At 43.2% G+C, this 22,082-nt stretch overlaps 1 protein-coding gene across 5 annotated transcripts in view; it reads right to left on the reverse strand.

Annotated features, from left to right (window-relative positions):
* Positions 1 to 22,082, reverse strand: part of DLGAP1 (DLG associated protein 1) — a 735,970-nt gene that overhangs the window by 652,207 nt on the left and 61,681 nt on the right. For 2 of the 5 annotated variants that reach the window (XM_059724194.1, XM_059724195.1), the window contains exon 1: positions 12,690 to 12,824. The exons of the other annotated variants lie outside the window; for them this stretch is intronic. The gene's annotated coding sequence lies outside the window, so the exon portion shown is untranslated. Of the gene's footprint in view, positions 1 to 12,689; positions 12,825 to 22,082 lie in introns of those variants that run through there. 5 annotated transcript variants of the gene reach the window in all.

The following is a 22,082-nucleotide window of genomic DNA, read 5'->3' on the forward strand; positions in this document are numbered from 1 at the left end:
GGGGTTTGGCCGGCTAACCTTGGCCCAATCTGTCTCCTCTAGCTGAGCAAGAAGACGTGCTCTACTGCACCTGGGCTTCTGGCCTGGGCCACTGTAGGCATGTGGCTGCATTTCCAGATTCAAAAGTAAACGTCTGTTCATTTGCTTATCAGTTTAATCTACACAGCTCAGACTAACCTGCAAAGATTCAGCATTGGGCTTTTTGACCATCTGTACTTGGACAGTATGGACTGAATCCCATGACATGTCTTCACCCTCCCTGTTTGCTTCATAATGTAAAGATAGCACCTGTAAGTACAGTTTGTATCTCTGGTACAAGGCATAACTCAGTGAGACAATCAGCTTTAGGACAACACATTTCCTGATATATCAGTAACATCACCACATACTGCCTAGAATTTATGGCATCGCTTTAATAAATCAGGCGGATTGTTTGGAAAGGTTCTGTTCTATGAAAATTCTACAACATCTTTTGATATCAGACTTTTTTCCCACTCCCATTCTCAGAATTTACTTGAAGAATTACTTCATTTTTTGGTGGGGGAGGCATTCACAATTGAGGTCAAACAACCATTAACCAGTGCAAAGAATAAAATCACAGAAATCTAAGGAAAATGGGTCAGAAAGCCATGTGCCAGGTAAAAGCAGCTACCTACATAACCATCTGTTGACCCAAAGCCTAATCCCAGCTCTGTCCCTTTCCCAAGGTTGTATCTTTACAATGTGCCCTAGTTTCCCAATTGGTAAAATGCACATAATGATGCTTTCCTTCCTTTATAAAGTATGCTTTATAAACATAGACAAAAAAGCTAGATGGTAGTATTATGTAATAACAGAGCTACAAGAGACACACAAATCCATTCCAACATTAGTGAAATTTGTTGGGCTATATTTACTGAAATACAAGATGAGGTTTTTTTCTCCCAATCAGCATGTGGAAATAAGCTCCTTGTCTTATATTCACATACAAGAAATACTCATTAAACACATTGTCTATAATTAAATTGCTGCCAAAAGCAGCATGTGCTCAGTAGTGGAAACGAACTAGGAAGTTGATTAAATTCAGCCCACACCGAGCATGACTAAAACACATGGCCCATATTGGGCAGACATACAGATGAAAACTTACCTAAAGGATAGATGCAGCACATCTAAATAAGATATATGGTAATGCCCATTGATCAAAATTCTTCTCAGTGCTGACTCTTGTAAAGTTATGGTGAGCCACTACTTTGAATACATTTTGACTTCCGCTTCACTCTCACAACTGAACTGCACTTTTCTTTCCCATTTCCAGTGATTTCTCTTTCTTTACCAGCCTTAAATATCTGGCAAACATCACCAAACAGGGACCTAAACAGTTCATCCAGAATCCCTCTGACACCCCCCTCTCTCAGCCTATCTTATATGACTAGTGAGGCCCTGCCTCTAGGAGGTAAAGCCAGACTAGGCTGTCTTGCACCTCATCTGACCCTCCTATGACCCTATGACCCCAGCTGACTTCCTGCCCCTCAGGCAGGGGGCTGGACTCGATGATCTTCCGAGGTCCCTTCCAACCCTAATGTCTATGAAATCTGTGAAATCTGCATATACATTTTTGGAGGATCCTAGGACTTGTAAAAAGCACTCCCGGTTCCCTCCATTTGCACATGGATCCTTCATTGTGTGGGGTATATCTGGAGTATACACACTTCCTGAGTACTGCTGAGCTATGGGGTCACCATGGCTTAAAACACTGTTGACTATGCTGGGGCCCAGCCCAATGAACTAGATGGTAAATCATGAGCCTTTTGGCTTTGGATTAATATCATGCAGTTTGTACTACATAAGTAGATACAAAAATGCTGCTTAAAAGTGTGTTTCTGGAGTACCTGTGCTAAACATTGCAGAATTTTCAAAAAAAGTAAAATATATCAATTCTGGATGAATTAAGTCTACAAGTACCTGTAGAAATATGTCTATAGGCAAATTACTATAGACATGTTTATTTCAGTGTTTTCAAATTTTCCCCTTACTTCTATGTGCTCAGGGAAAAAAGGGTCTGACCATAAGGAGGTAGGGGAAGGGGCATCAGGAGAAGAAGTTGTGGGGGGACAGAGAGCAAAGGGGCTACCTGCCCCCCCAGATTTATTTTCCCTGCTATAGCAGTGGGAGGGGGACACATTCAAGGCAAACCTCCAATAACTAGATTCTATATGTGGTAGATATAACAAATTTATAAAATGTCCCATATATAGAATCCAATTCCTCTGCCATGGCTGAGCAATTCTAGCCATCCACACCCAGATAAAGGAGGAGGTTAGCACCAGGAAGGGCATCCAGCTGTAAAAACCTCTGCCCAATCATCATGATGTGGATCCAAGGAAAAAACCTAGTTAGGGTGTACCTCACAGGTGATGCACAGGATCAATGTCTGGATTCTGAGGGAAATGGGCAAGAGTTATCACACCAAGGATGCGTGCAGCTGAAGAAGCTAGTCCAAAGAAAGGATTTGAGAGTTGTGATGCTCAATGCAGGGAATATGACAGTGAGAAGTGGAGAAGTGTCAGACTTGTTGGAAAGGAGGAAAGTACATATTGCGTGTGTGCAGGAAACAAGAAATGGAATGGAAACAAAGCAAAATAGATTGGAGGAATATTTAAAAACTCTTCAACAGTGGTGGAGACAAAAGAAGAAATGGAGTTGGGATCATCCTGCACAAAGAAATGAAGGACAAAGTTTTGGAAGTTGAAAAGAATAACAACAGGGGCATGAGATTGAAACTGGACAATGGAGGCCAATGATGAGAATGTATGCTCCACAAGTAGGGAGTCCCTGTCTTCCTGGTTGTGCTATTCTGGTAACTTCGTTTCCCATGTATTCTTCTGAATGCTCATACCATGCCAGTCTTCTCTCTTGTACTTTCTTAGATGCCTCCACTACCTTCACTGACCCTCTGATGCAGGTATTCCTCACTTTATCCATCTTCATCACTCTACAAATCCATTAGAGCATTCTCATTTCTGTCATGTTTAGCCTCCTTTCTTGAGTTTTCTTTAGGGGCCATGTCTACACTCTGTACAATAGCACTGGCCACACACACATCTTGTAGACTTTCCCCATCAGCTTCACTGATACTCTCCTTTTGCATAATATTCCTGTCGCCATTTTCCAGTTCATCCACCCTGCTGTTATTTGATGGTTCAACTCTTTGTCTAACTCCGCATTCCACTGGTTGACCCCAGAGACTTGAATTTGACAATTTTCTGAACATGTTTCTCAGCTATTATCACATTTCCAACATCAGGTATCTCAGAGAAATCACAGCGCATATATTCCATTTTGGATTGACTAATCTTCATTTCTCTTCCCTCTAGCACTTCTCTCCATTGGTCCAGTCCAGCTTGCACTTCCTATAGGCTCTCAGTGTAAATGATCACGTTGCCTGCAAACATCATTCCAGGGTGGTTTCCTTATTTGTTCAGTAAACATATCCATCATAACCATAAACAGGAATGGGTTCAAAACTGACCCTTGATATATGCCCACCTTCACCTCAAAACTCTGTCTCACCTGAACTGCTCCTCACTTTCATTGTATATTTCCTGTACATGTCCTTTATGGCTCTGTCATATCTCTCTGCCCCCTTCTTATCTCTCAGGGATTCCCTTATTTCCTCCCTGGATAAGTGAACCTGCATGGGGATTCTCAGCTTGTTTCATGCTGTTGCTCCAGCTTGGGGCACTTCCCCATGCATACCTGCAGGGGGTTCCCATGGCACACATTATGCTGCTGTGCCCCAATTCGAGGTACACATCTGCAAGCAGGGGACCCCTATGGGTTGGGGCATGGCAGTGGGGATTGGGTCCCTGAAACCTTGGGAATGCTGGGAGCCTGAGTCTGCAGGACAACATCCTTGGCCAATGTTTGAAGATGCCAGTAAAGTGTATCAGCTGTTACGGGGCACATCCCGGCACTCATAGTTTCATAGTTCATAGTTGGTAGGGTCAGAAGGAACCTGAGCAGATCATCAAGTCTGACCCCCTGCCATGAGCAGGAAAGAATGCTGGGGTCACATGACCCTGGCAAGGTGTCTATCTAGCCTTCTTTTGAACACCCCCAGGGTAGAGTGAGCACCACATCCCTTGGAAGTTGGTTCCAGATCCTAGCTGCCCTGACTGTGAAGTAGTGCCTCCTGATATCTAGCCTGAATCTACTCTCCGTCAACTTATGGCCGTTATTCCTTGTTACTTCCAGTAGAGCTCGGGGGAACAGGGACTCTCCCATTGCCTGCTGGTCTCCCTTGGCCAGTTTATAGATGGCCACCAGATCCCCTCTCAGCCTTCTCTTGTGGAGGCTGAACAGGTTCAGGTCTCGTAGCCTCTCCTCGCTCTCCATGTTGTCCACATCCTTCCTGAACTGCAGCGCCCAGAACTGGATGCAGTATTCCAACTGCAGCCTGACCTATGTCACATAGAGGGGGAGGATCGATCACGTCCTTGGACCTGCTCGTGATGCAAATGTGGATGCATGACAAGGTGCAGTTACCCTTCCTGACTGCAGCCCCAATTTGCCGGCCCATGTTCATCTTGGAGTCTATAATGACTCCAAGGTCCTTTTCTGCCTCTGTGCTGATGAGAAGGGATTTCCCCAGCCTGTAAGTATGCTGCTGGTTCTTTCCCCCTAGGTGCAGTACCTTGCACTTGTCAATATTGAATACCATCTTATTTTCATTCGCCCACCCCTGTAACCTGTCCAGATCCAATTCCAGCCTGTCCCTCCCTTCTGGCGTGCCCACTTCTCCCCACATCTTAGTGTCATCTGCGAATTTGAACAAGGTGCTTTTCACCCCCTCGTTCAAGTCACTGATGAAGATGTTGAACACTGCGGGCTGAGGACCGAGCCCTGGGGGACCCCACTGCCCACCTCCCTCCAGGTCAAAAATGACCCACTCACCACCACTCTCTGGGTGTGCCCCTCCAGCCAATTGGCAACCCACCTGACTGTGTAGGCATCAACACCACAAGCTCCTAATTTTTTAATGAAAATGGGGTGAGAGACAGTGTCGAAGGCCTTCCTAAAGTCCAGAAAGACTACATCCACTGGAACACCTGTAGCCAAGGATTTTGTGACCTGGTCATAGAAGGCCACCAGGTTGGTTTGAAAGGACCTGCCTCTAATGAACCCATGTTGGTTGCTCCTAAGCATGTACTCCCCTGCTTGCCCCTCGCAGATGTGCACCTGGATAATTTTATCAAAGAGCTTCCCTAGGACCAAGGTAAGACTAACAGGCCTATAATTTCCTGGGTCCTCCTTCCTCCCTTTTTTGAAAATGGGGACCACATTGGCCCTTTTCCAGTCCTCTGACCCCACTCCAAAGACAACATCTGTTTGTAGCCTCAGAGGCACTGAAGCAGGAGTTATACAGAGTTAAGGCAGGCAGAATGCAAGGTAGAGGTGCACCATAATGGCATTTCAGTTCCAAAGAGTAATAATGCATAGCTCTGTCTCACAAGCCAGTGAAATTAGGTGTCCAAATTCAGACGTGGAATGACGCATAATAGTTCACAAGTGAATGGAGGCATCTACTATGCTCTTGAAAGTGGCAGAGTGAGAAACCCCCCTGGCTTGGCATTTTTTATTGGATAGCTCTGGGTTACCTGGATCACCTGTTAGAGGAGCCTAACTCTTCATTCTCTGTAAAAGTACTTAGGGAAATTAGATTGTTCTGAGGCATATCTCCCCTCACTGCTTGTGTAGAGATCCTCAGCACTTAAACCAAATTATCAAATGGATCACTTGCTTAAGCCACAGTGATTAGATTTTAGCATTAAGATACCTAAACATAGGCATTTTCAAGATCAAACTGATCCTATACTCACCTTTCTTTACCTGTTATAGGGAATGGAAGGCCATAAGTGATTTTTATGTGCTGTAATATAAAGATTAAGGACAGAAAAGGAACCTTAAATCTAGTTTTTCTCACTGTCTTCCATGTAATTTAGTTCACTATTTGTTATATAAGGAAGCATGGGTTGGATGAATGGACTGTAAGGTGCATAGAAAACTGGCTGGATCATTGGCTTCAAAGGGTAGTAATCAATGGTTCAATTAGTACAGTTGGCAGTAATCTATAATACAGATTAGAATAGTTGGCAGCCAATATCAAGTGGAGTGCCCCAGGGGTTGGTCCTGAAACTGGTTTTGTTCAATACCTTCACCAGCGACCTGGAAAATGGGATGGAGTGGATCCTCAACAAGTTTGCAGATGACACCATGCTGGGAGGAGAAGTATATACATTGAAGGGTAGGGCTAGGATTCAGAGTAACCTAGACAAATTGGGGGATTAGGCCAAAAGAAATCTCATGAGGTTCAACAAGGTCAAGTGCAAAGTCCTGCACTTAGGAGGGAAGAATTCCATGCACCAGTGGGATTGTTCCACTAACTGACTAAGCAGCATTTCTGCAGAAAAGGTTACAGTGGACAATAAGATGAATATGAGCCAGTGTGCTCTTGCTGCAAAGAAGCCTAACAGCATACTGGGTTGCATTAGTAGAAGTGATGCCAGCAGATCAAGGAAAGTGATTATTCCCCACTATTCAGCACTGGTGAGGCCACATCTGGAGTACTGTGTCCAGTCTTTTTGCCCCCACTACGGAAATGATGTAGACAAATAGAAGAGAGTCCAGTGGAAGGCAACAAACATAAGAGAAGACTCAGCAGGGATTTAATAGCAGCCTTCAACTACCTGAAGGGTGGTTCCAAAGAGGATGGAGCCAGACTGTTGTCCATGGTGGCAGATGACAGTCTCAAGTTGCAGCAAGGGAAGTTTACGTTATATATTAGGACAAACTCTCTCACTAGGAGGGTAGTAAAGCACTAGAACAGGTTACCCAAAGAAGGTGTAGACTTTCTATCCATGGAGGTTTTTAAGACTTGGGTAGACAAAGCCTTGGCTGGGATGATATAGTTGGGGATGATCCTGCTTTTGTAGGGAGTTGGACTAGATGACCTCCTGAGGTCCCTTCCAACCCTAATTTTCAGATGCTATGGTTCTATATAGGAAAGAATCTCTGCTAAGTAGAGCAAGAAGTGCTCTTTTCCTTTAGTCAAAGCAATCAGATGGGAACATATAGAGGATTAAAATTCAAGACCCACCAACCCCAAAATACCACTTCAGATTAAATATGTATCAATTGATATTTAATGATAGACGTGAGGCAGCCACCTGCTGGTGTGTGTGTGGACAGAACATATCATTGTGACAAAGATGAGTCATACTAAACCTAAAGAGAGAGCTAGGTATACAGATAACTATTTTTAAAGAAAATACCAAACTTGAAGTACTCGAGATTGTCAGAAGGGCTCATAACCTTGATGTTTGATATCTGTTAAAATAATGACCTATTACCAAACAAGCTCTCTCTTCAATTTATAAAAAACATAGATTTTATCAGGAACTAGTAACAGCCATCATATCTCATGCATATTGAACACTACTCTCATACAACTGGTAGCTGAAAATGTTAACACTGTAAGCAGTTTGTTGTTAGTAGTATTATTTCTCTTCATGCAAAAAGTTACTGAGATAAGAAATGTATCAGCAAATTTATCAGCACCACTTTAGATTGCTTAAACAGTAAGAGTTAATAATGTGATTACAAAACATTATGCCATCTCCTTCAGTTTTATAGTATCAGATCAATTGAATTACATGTGATAACCCAAAAATTATAAATAGATTTGTGCACCATAATAGTAGTGCAATATAACGTAACATTCCAACAATAAAAGTTTAAGAGTATTATATTCTATTCCTCCCCACAAAAAACAAAAAGGGTTTGCATTTTCAATATGAGTATTGAACAAAATCAAATCAAACCTCAAGGATCCATATCTCATTTCTACTACTGGCACATAAAATTGCTTAAATCACATGCCACTATTTACAAACATCTTGAAGTCTCTTTACTGCCAGAATATAAATAGACTATAATAGACACAATCAAGCAGAAACCAAAATCCTATATGTGTATCCCACAAGTAACTTACATATGGTGGAATTAACAGTAGATAAAACATGACGATATTAATGTAAATCTACTAGCCATTTTTGCCTTTTGAATTTAAGATGGGGAAGAAGGGAGGGCATTTTATTTTAATGCTTCTGTGTTGATAACACAGGATAATGTATTTCTCTATTTACCTAGAGAACAGGTACAGCATGAAAAGCACCTGTGCAGTCTTTTCCACTCCAACCCTTCACCAAATAGAACATATTAAACAGCAGATTGCTATGATTAAGATATGTTACAAATCTTTAAAATAAAAGCCACGTTTAAGAATTTCCTGCTATAATTGGGATAACATATTTGAAAATAAATGTCAACCATAGCTTGGAACTTTTTAAACAGTTCATCCTCTTTGCACTAAAAATTCTAGCACAAAGCTTCATTAAATATTGGTTACTTATTAAAAATTCATCAAGATCTGTATCATAAAGCCTGCCAAATTACTAGCATATTTGTGGCAGGAGAAGTACTTGGACTTACTCGAGAAAAATAAGAATAGGTGAGACCACTGTGGAGGACTGTTGTGTCCTGTAGTCCTGAAGTTGAATTAATCTTAAAAAATGATAGAGGAAACTGATATTGTGGAAGTGTTTCCTTACCGAGGGAATATTACAGCATGAAACAAATTTATCATGGGAATGACTTGCTCACAAATGAGGCTGGTTTATTAAGAAAAAGCAAAGTCATGTAAGTATGTAAGCATTTGTTATATTAGAATCAATTAGTGGGTCCATGTGCTCCAGTAGCCATTATCCTGTAAAAGGTTTTTTGCACAACAACCAAGGATAAGTACGAGTACTCAAAAAGCCAAGGGCAGAAGCACTGTAAGTATCACGCTTTACTCAAAGAGAACAGACATTTGCTGTTGGGGGGGGTGGATGGGAGGCTGTCAAAGTCTCCCTGCACTGGCTGAGGCCAGCAGGCTGAGGGCACTCCTGCATTCCTCCCAGGAGGCGGCCAGAGAATGCCAAGCACCCCTGATTGGCCAGCATGGCCCCTGATCCCAGCCCCACCCCCACACCACCTGCCTACTGTCCAGCCTCCAGGCTGGTGGCTGGAGGGGGGACCCCTTGCTCCATGCCCCCCCTGCCCCAGCTTGCTGATTCAGGTCTGGGGGAGGTGAGGGGGGAGGCAGGAAAGCATGGCAGGAGAGCTCTGTTCCCTGCCTCCTGGTTGAGCTGCAGCTTGGAACTGCCAGGCTTTTTGCTGCACAAGGAACAGAGGGGAGGAACGGAGCCCCACTCCCACATGGGCTCTCCCCTACAGCATGCTGGCTCAGGTCTTGGGAAAGGCTAAGCTGGGGCCATGCAATCTGTTCCCTAACCCAAATGCCCCAGCCTCCTGATGGCTGCAGCTCAGAGCTGCATGCAGCTATTTGCTGTGCCAGGAACTGGGGGCAGGCAGGCAAGGGAACAGAGTCCCCCTGTTCCATAGCCCTGGCCCATCCCTTCCCAAGACCCAAGCCAGCAAGCAGGGGGAGGCCTGCACAGCAAGGGGTCTCTGTTCCTATACCCACCCACACCTAGTACCCAGTGAGGCTCTTAGATGCAGGTGTCAGGAGTCTGGAACAGGTGGGGAGGGATGGAGCCCCCTGTCACATAGACCTGGCCCAGTTCCCCACCGCCAAGAGCCAAGCCAGCAAGCTGTGGGGGAAAGGGGGGAGGCATGTGGCAGGGGGGCTCCGTTCCCTCATGCCTGTCCAGTCATGCAGAGAGGAGACAGCCTTTTCTGTCTCCTCTCTGTGACAGCCTGGGAGTGGGGTGGGACTGGGCCAGTGTTCACCTGGGGCAGAGAAGCACCGGCTAATGCTAGCAGGCCACACCATGAGGAGCCCCTGGGATACCAATGGAATGTGACTTACCTTGACTTGTGATGGGATCTGGTACAGACATTCGATAAAATACTCTAATCTAAAGTACTTAAGTCTGATACTACATTGAGACATTGACTTAAAGTGGGATCTGCCATTTTTAAGGACTATTTGCCATCAGGTTCTGTTCAGTTACAGCTGTATGGTGCTTCCTGCACACCTATCTAATACGTGTAACATCTGGACCTAAACCAAGAGAAGTAATTCTGCTGCAAGAATGTTATTTATTTGTCCAGAGGCCCAACCACATTAGGCATGGAATGAACAACTAGTAGGAGGCAACTCCTGTTTCAAAAAGCTTAAGGTCTAAATTAGACAAGAAAAACAAGAAGAGGAACTGGGGAAAATCAAAGCACAAAGACATGAAATCACTTGTCCAAAAACTCATACAGCAGGGTCAGTAGCAGAGATGGAAGGGAACCCAGCTTCCTGACACCCCTATGTAGCATCTGTGCTTCCTCCTCTCAGGACAAAGAGGACAAAGACATTCCCCATGATTTTCTGTGGGGCTATTCTGGGGATTTCTGAAGTAGCACAGCTTCTTATTTCTGCAAAACCGAGGATGCAAACTAATGTAGACCAGAATTCAGAAACAAATTATTGTGGACTTCTGTTTGCATTATTGCATTTCTTCTAAAAAAAAGGCAGGTTCTCTCAAGCATGTCAGAATTAGATACCAGATACGAGAGGAACATGGCAAGTTTAGAAATTTAGAGTAGTTCTTTAAATGGCTCTCAACTTTTTAAAAAGCAAGAAAAAGCTTATTTCTATACCGAGTCAAATGTAGAAAAATTGCTAAGAAGGTAACTTTGATGTTAGCATATTTATAATGATGTTTTATTCATGTGTTTCAATTCTTACTGACGGAAGTACAAAAGAATCAGCTATACGCAGCTCAGCTCTTCCACAGCAAGCAGCACAATGAAAAAGATATAACTGCTTTTTGATTGAACTAAATCCAAATTAAATACATTACCTGTCTGCTCTGCTGTGATTAACATATGCAATATGTTGCGAGACATGACAGGTAGACCTATTTTTCAGCCAGTAGGGAAAATGTTCCTCAATGGGTAAAAAACAAAAACAGCATAAATTGTTTGTGGAATCACATTTATCGTGGTGTTTTGATGTGCTGCCATTCACAGTGGCCTATCTCTGATTTTTGTTCTAACTCAGTTAAGAAAATAGAGCATTGTAGACTAGATCTATCAAGTTCTAGGCATGTGAGCTGAAGATCTAGATTTGTGTAAAGTTGACCTATTCAGAATGTCTATATTCCTTTTCAGTTTCATATAAGCAAGTATTCAAAATGATCTTAATGAAACATGAAGGGAAATTAAAAAGGCCATGAAGATGCAAAATTTATATAGTCTTTTTCTGCTACTGAATAAAATATAAAACAAAAAAGTAATAAATAACAATTCAGAAAGTTTCAACAGTTCTTTAAGGCAGCTTATTAATGGCCAGGAATAAGCATTATATCCAGACATCCCATTGTCCACTGATTATTACTCTATTAAAAAGATGCAATGTTTAATCCAAAACAGTCTATGAGGAGCCTCAAGTAATTATAAACTAGGGATCCTGGTTTTCTCTGACAAAAAAAAAAAATCCAAAATTTTCTGATTAAAACCCCCCCACCCCAAATCCACATTTTTCCCTGATTAAAATGAAACACCACTAAATAAATATATATGAAGTGGCATTTTGTTTTAATCATGGAAAAATATGGATTGGAGAGGGGAGGGTTAAATCAGAAAATTCTGGACTTTTTTTTTTTAATCAGAGAAAACCAGGATCCCTGTTCGTAACTAATCTTTAAGAAGCTAGATAGAGCTCCATCATGCTCCTCAGAGTCTCGTTACTTTTGCCTTTATAATTCTGATGGACAAAGATGAACATTCCAAGAGAAAGAATATTAAGAAAGAATTACATAATCTATTCTTCTGACCAATTGGTAGCTACTTTACTGTGGATTCATCCACTGCCATAGGCTTCTAGCAGCTGGCAGCAAACACTGTGTAAAATGTCACTTGGCTTCACTGTCTCACTAGCTGTGCTTCACAGAGCAGAAAATTAAATTTGACAGACTTTGGGGGAAGGGATCCTACAATTTAGTAGCATTTATATAAATCTTAATACATATGACAAAAATCACATCTATAACTTCTAAGGAACTATCGCTGAGATAGGCTGCATATTTTTTTTAACATAACACATACTCAAAATCAGCAGATTAGCTCTAACATTGATATTCAGTTCTCTAGACAGAGCCATTGTCGTCATTTCTATTTTTAATATAGGCTTCTCAGAAAATATTTCCATAACATCCAGGCTTGTAAAAGTTAGACTGGTTAACATTCATTCCTTGTTTTGTAAGGGGTCCAGAACTTCTGGACACAGAGAAAATTTTCTTAGAAAAAGGTGAGGCATTAATGTGTTTATGCAAAAAAACCCATAACAAAATAACTATTAACTTTCAAAGAAATGTAGGCAGGAGTCTACCAAAAAACCCTCCCTAGTTTCCTGTCAGTTCACTTGGTATGTGGCTTATTCTAGAATGACGCAGGTTTCAAGATGAATGGTTAAGATAAAGCCACTTTTCTGTGCATTTTTTTGCATAAATTACCTAAGGCTGGCGTAGCTATCAATCAACCTAAAGAAAGCATAGCAGAACAAAATTTAAGATTAGTATCTGTATAATGTTGCATTAAAAACATCAATAATAAACTGTTTATGAAGGTTAGATTTTCAAAAATATACATACATGCCTCTCACCCTGGGAAAAGCAGAGCTGCTGGCTCCAGATTGCTACCACAGAGGTGGGTTCAGCAGTTGAGCCCTACACAATACAGCTAAGCAGCAGCTCAGCTCCACAGCTGTGGCAGCATGGATCACAAAGCAACTGCTTCACCTGCTGGTCTGCCCTCAAACAAGCCTAATATAGGGCAACCTCTTCATTCCTCTAACTTGGCCACATCAATAACAGTCAAAAGACCATTACCCTTCTCCATCCATATGTTTGCAGAGATAATCAAGAGAAAAATGTTTCTGTCTTTCTCCTAGACTAAGTACAAAGAGTCAAAAAGCCTGAGGCTGAATTTGAATCAATCTTCACAGGTTAGTCTAAACTGCATAGATTGAACTAGTAGGCAAGTTAACAGACATTCACTTTTGATTCTGGAAATGCAGCTACATGCCTGCAATGCCAGAAGCTGGAGGGACTTAGAGCACACTTCCTTGTTCAGCTGCAGCAGCCAGCTTGGGCCAAGACTAGTCTGCCCACCCTGTGAGGGGAGGTTTGCAGGAGAAGCGCAAAGTATCCTGGGAGACTGGAGAACTGTGAGTTAACTTGAATCTGGAGGGGAGCTGGGACAGAAGTTCAATAAACTGATTTAACCTAAATCAGTAAAGTCTGATACTACATCCATCCAGGTTTATTTTAAGCTGGTTTCGGGCACTTGGAAGCAGTTTATATGCACTGAACTTCTGCTCTGTTACAGATTTGAACTTGTTTCCAATCACTTATACCAATTTATATGTAATTGCTGTCCTTTGCCCTAGTCAGCAGACTCCAGACCCCACCACCAAAGCAAAGAAGTGAATTGCAGTTCTGTCCCTGACAAACTGAGCTCTGGGAAAATTCCACCCTTCCTCTTCAAATAGAATTACTAGAGAATGCTGGTGCTGAGTCCCAACAAATATGAAAAGACAAGGAACTGCTAACCCAATGAAGAGTTAAGTCTTCCCCTTCTGTCTATATTGGTATGGGCTTTCACATACTATGTATACATAAAGCAAGGTCAGAGGATAAGGGTCCCTTTTTGCCCTGATCTTCTGCTCTAGAGATACTGGGAAAGAGATATGACTGGCTGGTAAATGATTGCAAAAAGGGATGTGTGGAGCAAAGCAACTAAGACAATACACCCTTTGAACCAGGGGTTGGTAATATTTCCCAGCAGGGGAAATAAGAAGAATCCCAGAATAAAATGAGCAGCCACTAGGACCTGGCCACCTCCACTACTTCACTTGCTGCCCAGCTGTGGCATGCAGCAAGGAGAACACCTTCTGCTACAGGGTCCATGCCGACCAACTATGATATGGCCTGCCACTTTAAGGGCAGGCCAGTGGTGCCTGCCACTTTAAGAGCTAGATCAAACACTCAGCAGGTGTTTGATAACAGTGGCCATTTTAGAACTCTGGCCACCTATATAAACAAGAGCAGTTTACTGCTGAGAGCCAGGCAAGAAACATTGTCTGGCTGAGCTGCTGCATGGAATTATCTTGCAAGTAGGAGCAGGAGGCTCTGGTCCTGGGCATGACCTAAAACTGCATCCTGCCAGGAGTCAGTAGTCTGGTGGGACTCCCAGTGGTGTGGGAGTCCCCAGGAAATATCAGGCCAGTAACCACCCCGGTGAAAGGCGGGTAGGGGTGCCTTAACCCCAGCCCTTACCTTTGGGTGGGTTATATGATCCATCCAATCCAGCGAAAGTCAAATAAGCTTCTCGAAGCGCCTGAGCCTGCTGGGGTGAGTAACCCCACGGGTGAAGCACCTGAGCCAGGAATGGGGGATCCCAATCCCTGAATGCATGCAGGGGGCTTAGGCCTAACCCGAGGGACCTGACCTGTCAATGCTGAGGCCAGGACCCAGATAGGGGTCCAAAGGACCAGGGGCCCACAACAAGGGATGCCCATATAGAGCAGAGAAGCTCAGGCTCCCAACTGGCCTGAGATGGGGCCAGGGCTTAAAGGGAAGTCAAAGGTCCCAGGGAAAGGGGCCACAGCTAATGGGCGAAGGGGACAACTGAGTTGGCTACCTGAGATGCCATCTGTGAGGCTTGGGCCATGGTGTAGGAGTGGAACGAAGCTGCAGATAGCCCCCCAATTTTGGGGTCTACAATGGGCAGCCTCCCACCTAATTATTACATCAATATTATTACATCAAGGCATGGCAGGTAAGAGAGGTGGGTGGCTGACTCATAGACAGGGGGCAGGCCAGTGCTTGCACCGGGCATGAAAGCCCACCCCTGTCACACTCCCCCTCTGCTGAAGTCCTGGATCCCAGTGTGGGGCCAAACAGAGCTGCACCCCACGGCCCCAAAAGGCACCAAAGCCAGGGCTCCATTGGCCATAGGCTGCTGACCCCTGCTTTAAACAGGAGCAGTGTTACAAGTGCAAGCATACATGCACACAAAGGCAATTAGGCAATCAGAAGAGCATATCCCAGTGAGTTTCAACCAGTATATGCTATGGCATCCTGGGGTACTTCACAATATTAGTACTGTTAAGTGTGTAAACACTTGCACATGATTCATAAAATAAACCCAGAAGGTTCAAATAGGAATCCACGGTTTCAAAAACATTCTGACCTGTTGTAGTATTTCTGAGTTTCTTGCAACACAAAATTTGCTCCTGGGTTGTTTTTTTTTCTTCCACAGACAAAAAAGGAATGAGAGCTAAAAGCTGAGATTTTCCAAGAGCTGCCTCAACTCTAATGAGGTTGAGAATCACTGGTGTACATAATGGCACAATTGAGCATAAATGTAATAATGTAGAGTAATGTTGAAAGGCGTATATTATACCAAACGGAGCGCTATGCTAGTCCAGCTACACTGCTTCCAGTACTCAATCTGCATTTTGCTGCAAAGATGAAACTTATGTAAAATTCTGGAGCACCAAAATGACTGTAAATATACTTAAATGTGTGAAATGCACATAAATCTTGAAGCATGGAAGGAGCAAAGGTAAAGTTGTTTGGATTACATTAGTTCTGTCACTTCCAATGTCCTTGCCTTTCCACAATTTAAAAAGGTTTGAGGTTTAAAACGTATCTTTAAAAAACGAAATAAAGATACATGACTAGGCTGCAATACCACAAAAAGACCTGAGAGTTATGGTGGGCCAGAGGCTGAACATAAGCCAACAGTGTGGCTCCTGTTCCAAAATAGCTGACAGCATGCTAGTCTGTATTAGCAGAAGTGTCACTTACAAGTCAAGGGAAGCAATTCTTCTGCTCTGTTCAGAACTGTTGAGGCCTCATTTGGAGTACAATGTCCAGTTCTGGGCATCACAGTTCAAGAAAGACAGACAAATTGGAAAAGACAATTAGAAACTGTGGAACATAGCTCATGAGAAAAAGTTGGAAGAACTGGAATTATTGCAGAAGAGACGGTGGTGGGAGGAGGAGATTTGATAACAGTCTTCTAATGCCTGAAGCGATTACAAAGAGGACAGTGATAGTCTATTCTCTGTGGCTGCAGAGAACAATGATAGTCAAAGGTCTTAAACTGCAGCAAGGGACATCTGAGTTGGATAGTAAGAAGAACTTGTTCACTATAAAATTGGTTAAGCATTGGAACAGGCTACCCAGAAAGACTGTGGAAATGGAATCTCCATCCTTGGAAGTTACTAACGGCAGATTAGACAAACACTTGGCTGCAGTGAGTTAGTCAGGGAAGATCCCACCTTGAACAGGAGGGTAGATGACCTCCCAAAGGTTATTTCCACCCCCACTTTTCTGTGATCCTATGATTTAAAGAGCTTTTTTTAAAAAAAAAAACTTCAGAGTAGTTCTGTTTATCTTTAATGTTCATTTAACTACATTTTTTTGTCTGAAATACATACTGTAGGGCAACAATTCATCATGTTAAACTAACAGCAGTTTTGGGATTATTGCCAGGTAATCACCAGAAACAGCAGATGATGCTAAGAATATGCCCTTTTTACCTTGAGTTAATTGACTGACAATTAACTCAAGGCACTTAATTTAGGAAGCAGTCTAGGGTAAAGAATAAACGTTTGTAGTCTAGATTGAATATGTAAGCAGTATAGTGTCAATGCTAGGCTTATATGTGTGTTAAGTTTCTTCGATTCCCTGGATAGCAATTAAATTGAGGTAAAAATCCCTAGACAAGCGCTGTATGATAGATAGCACTAAACCTAGCTTTCTGGTTTCCCCAGTAAGTACTAATTCTATTTACATACAACTGAAATTGTAAACCAAGGGGAAGCTCTTGTCTCATGGAAGAGCTGCCATTGACTCGATGAGTACTGATATTGCCACAGTACACACTTTTTCATCAAAGTAATACTTTAAACATTTATGTGTAACAGATCAAACAGATTCTATGATCTGTCTGTTGCCAAAATAGGTCAGACCCGTCTACGTTGGCTTGTCCCTCTAGAAAAAAAAAAATCTACCTGGAAACACTGTCAATACTCAGAATTTCTGTGCAGTGTCTGGACCTATGTATTTTCAGGGTAACAGCAGGATCAGCTTCAGGCACCTATATGTTTTTTAATAGATTGGTAGTGCCTGGACAAGCTGATCTGTCAGTGTTACATTTCCCATTTCCTAAAATCCCAATACCGCCCCCCCCCCCAACAGAAAACAACCCTCCCACCCCTGTACTCTACAGTCATCTATACCTCACACAGGCTATTGCCAAGGCAGTGACTGATTATCAACAATTGAAAATACCAAAGTTAAAAAATGCTGGACTTGGAAGTAAACCCTTGAGAAGCCCACTCAATAACTCCTCTCCACTAGACATTGCCATTGATGACTCCTCTGAGTACAATGATCTAACCACTTGTGATCCACCTTACATCAAGCTTTTGTCTTGTCTGTATTTCCTTAGTTTGTTAATGAAAAAGCCATGGGAGACTGTCTGAGAAGTCTTGCTGAAATCCAGGTATATTACATCCATTGCTCTTCCATCCACAGTGCCTGTCACCTTACCAGAAGGAAATTTTGGTGCAAGTTGTGGATTATGCAGATGCAATTAAGAGAATCACTTCTGAAATGCTGCTTATGTTAGGAATTTATTTATTTGGAATCTGCTGTTCTTTAATAGTACCCATTGAATATTTGGGACTGCAAAACATACTTTTTTTTAAAGTACCCTAAAAAAAAAAAGAACCAAATCAATCAGCTAACAAATGAAAAACCACTCAGAAAAAATGTAAATACATTCCTTTATACAGTGAAACTCCAAACAACACACATTTTGGCCTTAGCTGCCTTAGAATTATAAGCAGAAAAGTGGGCAGAGCATGTGAGCAGAAGATTAAGAGGATATTTGAAAGAGAATGTCCATACTATACCTAGCTTCACACATGCACTGGACTTTGTGCTGCTTACAGATGTAACCCTCCCCACTCCCCCCCCCCCCACGGCACTTTACTTTTAACTCTGTGCACCCCCGCATTGAGCCCAATGCACACCCAGTAGAGACATTGCTTCAGTTGGACCAGCTCACCCAATGTCTGTAAAGATTGGGTACCTCAACAGGGCTTTTTTGGCACTTTTATCTAATAGGTGATTGAATCAGCTATTAGATAAAAGCACCAAAAAGCCCTGCTGAAGCACCCAATCTATGCAGATGCTGCAGAGTTGGGTTGAACTAATGCACTGCTTCTTCTGCTAAAGCACATTTTTTGCTGTTTTTTTTCCCCCATGTCTATCAGCACCATCACTTACCATGGAAACATAGACCAAATGTTTCTCACTTCTCTTGTTACAGGAGGTACCAAACCATATAAAGTGTCCACAGTTCAGCTGTCAAAGATTCCCACATGAGGGGTACATAGCAGGTCTAGTGCATATGGTAGTGGCTACTGATCTTTGAATTCAGTTTCCACAAAATTCCCAGCAAGAAGCTTATTTACATAAACTTTGCATGTTTCACAAGAAGTTTTGGCTATATCTGGCAACAAGAATAATTATTTTGTGGTAAATTTCTAAGGCTAGGTAATCAATTATTTGAAAAAATATGGTTTCTAGCCCAGCTACTCAACTGAATCAAAATTTTAGCTACACTTCTTATCATCATTGCAAGAGGTTTGGGGGTCTTTCATCCAACTGAAACACTTAACTGCACTCATCAATTTCAACATACACAGCAAATTAAATGTTCTCCCATAAGTTCTTTTAGTGACCATAAACTAATTAAAGCAACAGATAAACCACAAGTAAATTTAAAATATATAATTTCCATCAAATATAAACACAAAAACAAATGAAAGGAATGAACACATGAGAAAAAAACTATTAAATATAGTGTCACAATCATGCAGAAAAAGGGCAGTACTAGGTCACCTGGTCCAACCCCCTGCTTTTAAACTTCCAAGGATGGATATTCCACAGCCTCTCTTGTTAGCCTGTTCCACTGCTTAACCAATCATATAGTGAAAAAATTATTCTAAATATACAACTCAAGTGTCCCTTGCTGCAATTTAAGACCATTGCCCATTGTTCATCTCATAGCTGACATAGATTTCATAGACATAAGGGCAGGAAGGGACCTCGGAAGATCATCCAGTCCAGCCCCCTGCCCCAGGGGCAGGAAGTCAGCAGAGATCATAGGATCCCAGCAAGATAAACATCCAGATGTCATCTCAAACCCGAGAGAGTAGATTATCACCATCCTCTCTATAATCGCACTTCAGGTATTTTAGGATTTATCAAATCCCCGCTCCATCTTCTCTTCTCCAGACCAAATAATCCCAATTCTTCCAACCTTTTCTCATAAACTATGCTCCCCAGACCTCTAATAATTTTTATTGTTTTCTAATGGACTCTTTCTGATTTGTCTGTGTCTTTCTTGAACTGTGGTGCCCAGAACTGGACATTATACTGCAAATAAGACCTCAACAGTTCTGAATAGAACAGAAAAATCACTTCCTCTGACTTGCAGGTAATTCTCCTGTTTAATACAGGGAAAAGACGCAGTACATTTGCAACCTACAGACTAACTAAATCAGAGGCATAAGCTTTTGTAAGCAGCAAATTTCATAAATGCATCTGGTAGTAGGGATGCACCAATAAAAATTTTCTTATCCAATACCAATTATTAACCAGCCATATTGGCCAATACTGATACAATAGCCAATTTATAGGAATGTAGCCTGGCATGTTGGAGAGTAACATCCAGCTGATAAATCTGTGGGGAGGAAGTGGGGGAGGAAAGGAGTGTGTGGGGGCAGATTGAGGCCCCCATGGTGAGGGAGGGAGTGGGGCATGGGCAGCAGCTGCCCAGCCAGGGTGGTGAATGTGACCCTGGGGCTGGAAGCAAGAAGGAGCCACGGGTGGTTCGTTCAGGGGGTGCAGGGTGTGGGGAGAGGGGGGTTCACTGCCGCTGCGCACACCCCCAAGGGAGACACAGGGGGCACGTCTAACCTGGATTTGTCTGCAGAGCAAGGGAGGGTTGCCCACTGTGGGCTTGGGTCCAGGGGCTGTGCCAGCCTCTTCCCAGCAGGGTGGAGTGGGGCTGGGGAGGCCTGTACTTGGGGTGAGCAGGGGTAGAGCAGTTAATGGCAGAACTGGGAGGGGTGGCTATGGGGAATTCTGGGGTGACTGTAGCCCACCCCATAGTCACCCCTCCCAGCACTGCTGCCACTGCCCACCCTGCCCCCACCCACTCAGAGCCCAGCCCTGGCCTGGCCCCCCACTAGGAAGAGATTGACACAGCCGCTGACCCCAGGCCTGCAGCAGGCAGCCCTCCCTCACCCCATGCACAAATCCAGGGAGGCATATGCACCCCATGCCTGGTCCAGGGTTGCATGCAGCAGCTGGGAACCCCCCCCCCCCAACACACACACCTTGCAGCCCCTGGATGAGCCACCTGTGGCTCCATTCCACTTCTGGCCCCAAAGTCACATTCACCACCGTAGCTGGGCAGCACTTGCCCCTGCCCCACTCCCTCCCCCACCGTGGGAGCTTTGATCTGCTCCCCCCCACACCCCTTTCTTCCCACAGACTTACCAGCTGGATGCTGCTCTCCAAGCTGCTGGTCTGCATTCCTGGCTGCATGCATGCTGCAGCTGCATACATGCACACAGCATTTATTGATGACATTATCGGGTACACCAGGCAAAAAAAGCTGATTGGCAATAATGTTAATTTTTCATTTATCGGTGCCGATCCAATATGTGAGTGATATGCCAGTGCACCTCTACCTGAAAGCACAGAATCTGATGAAGCAACCTGCTGCTTATGGAAGCTTAGGCCTCTGATTTAGTTTATCTGTAAAGTGCAAATCAACTCTGCCTTCTACCAAGCTCTAGACTAACATGGATAACTACCTCTTCCTTTTAACACAACCCAGTCTCATACTGGCTTTTCTTGCAGCATCAGTACAACACTATCAATATGCAAATATTTCATGTACTACAAATGCCAGTAATTAATTTTTTTCTGAAATGTACATTTCTAATAAAACAGTGCTACATAATACAATCATTGCTAATGGTACCTGTGGGTAGCCATACACTGGAACTGCTAAGTACTTTTCTTTATCGCAGTACAGATGCTTTTAACTATCTTAACTATCTCTATAGAAAAGGACCACAAATCATCTTATGCTTTACATCTGCAGTTTAGACTAGAGAAGCTGGACCTTTTCAGCCTCCGCAAGAGAAGGTTGAGAGGCAACCTTGTGGCCGCCTATAAGTTCATCAAGGGGGCACAGAAGGGAATTGGTGAGTATTTATTCACCAAGGCGCCCTCGGGGGTTACAAGAAATAATGGCCACAAGCTAGCAGAGAGCAGATTTAGACTGGACATTAGGAAGAACTTCTTCACAGTTCGAGTGGCCAAGGTCTGGAACGGGCTCCCAAGGGAGGTGGTGCTCTCCCCTACCCTGGGGGTCTTCAAGAGGAGGTTAGATAACCATCTAGCTGGAGTCATCTAGACCCAGCACTCTTTCCTGCCTATGCAGGGGGTTGGACTCAATGATCTATTGAGGTCCCTTCCGACCCTAACATCTATGAATCTATGAATCTCTGGGTGACCTCTCCTGCCCTACCTGTTTTCACTTACTCTTTTAAGGGCGCATGGTTTCCAGAGAAGAGGACAGAAGATCATGGAGCCAGTAGATCAGGCCAGCAGAACTGCAGAGCTTTGGCAGCATGAGAGAGCTTTGCTTATGCCATGGCCAGGCAGCAGCAGCCAGATCTTAGTGTCAGCCCACCTTGGACCCACGCCAGGTCATTCCAACACACCATCGTAAAAAGGTTACCAACTGCTATTCTAGAGCATTCAATCTGTTTATGTTCTCCAGCATTAATAATAGCCTAAGTCTACTGTATATGGCATATAAACAAAAAATCTTTTTTTTAAAGAATCAAAGTGTACTTTATAATATATACACAGAAAACA

Source organism: Alligator mississippiensis, chromosome 3 (genome assembly GCF_030867095.1).
Source record: "Alligator mississippiensis isolate rAllMis1 chromosome 3, rAllMis1, whole genome shotgun sequence".
Lineage (NCBI taxonomy): Eukaryota > Metazoa > Chordata > Crocodylia > Alligatoridae > Alligator > Alligator mississippiensis.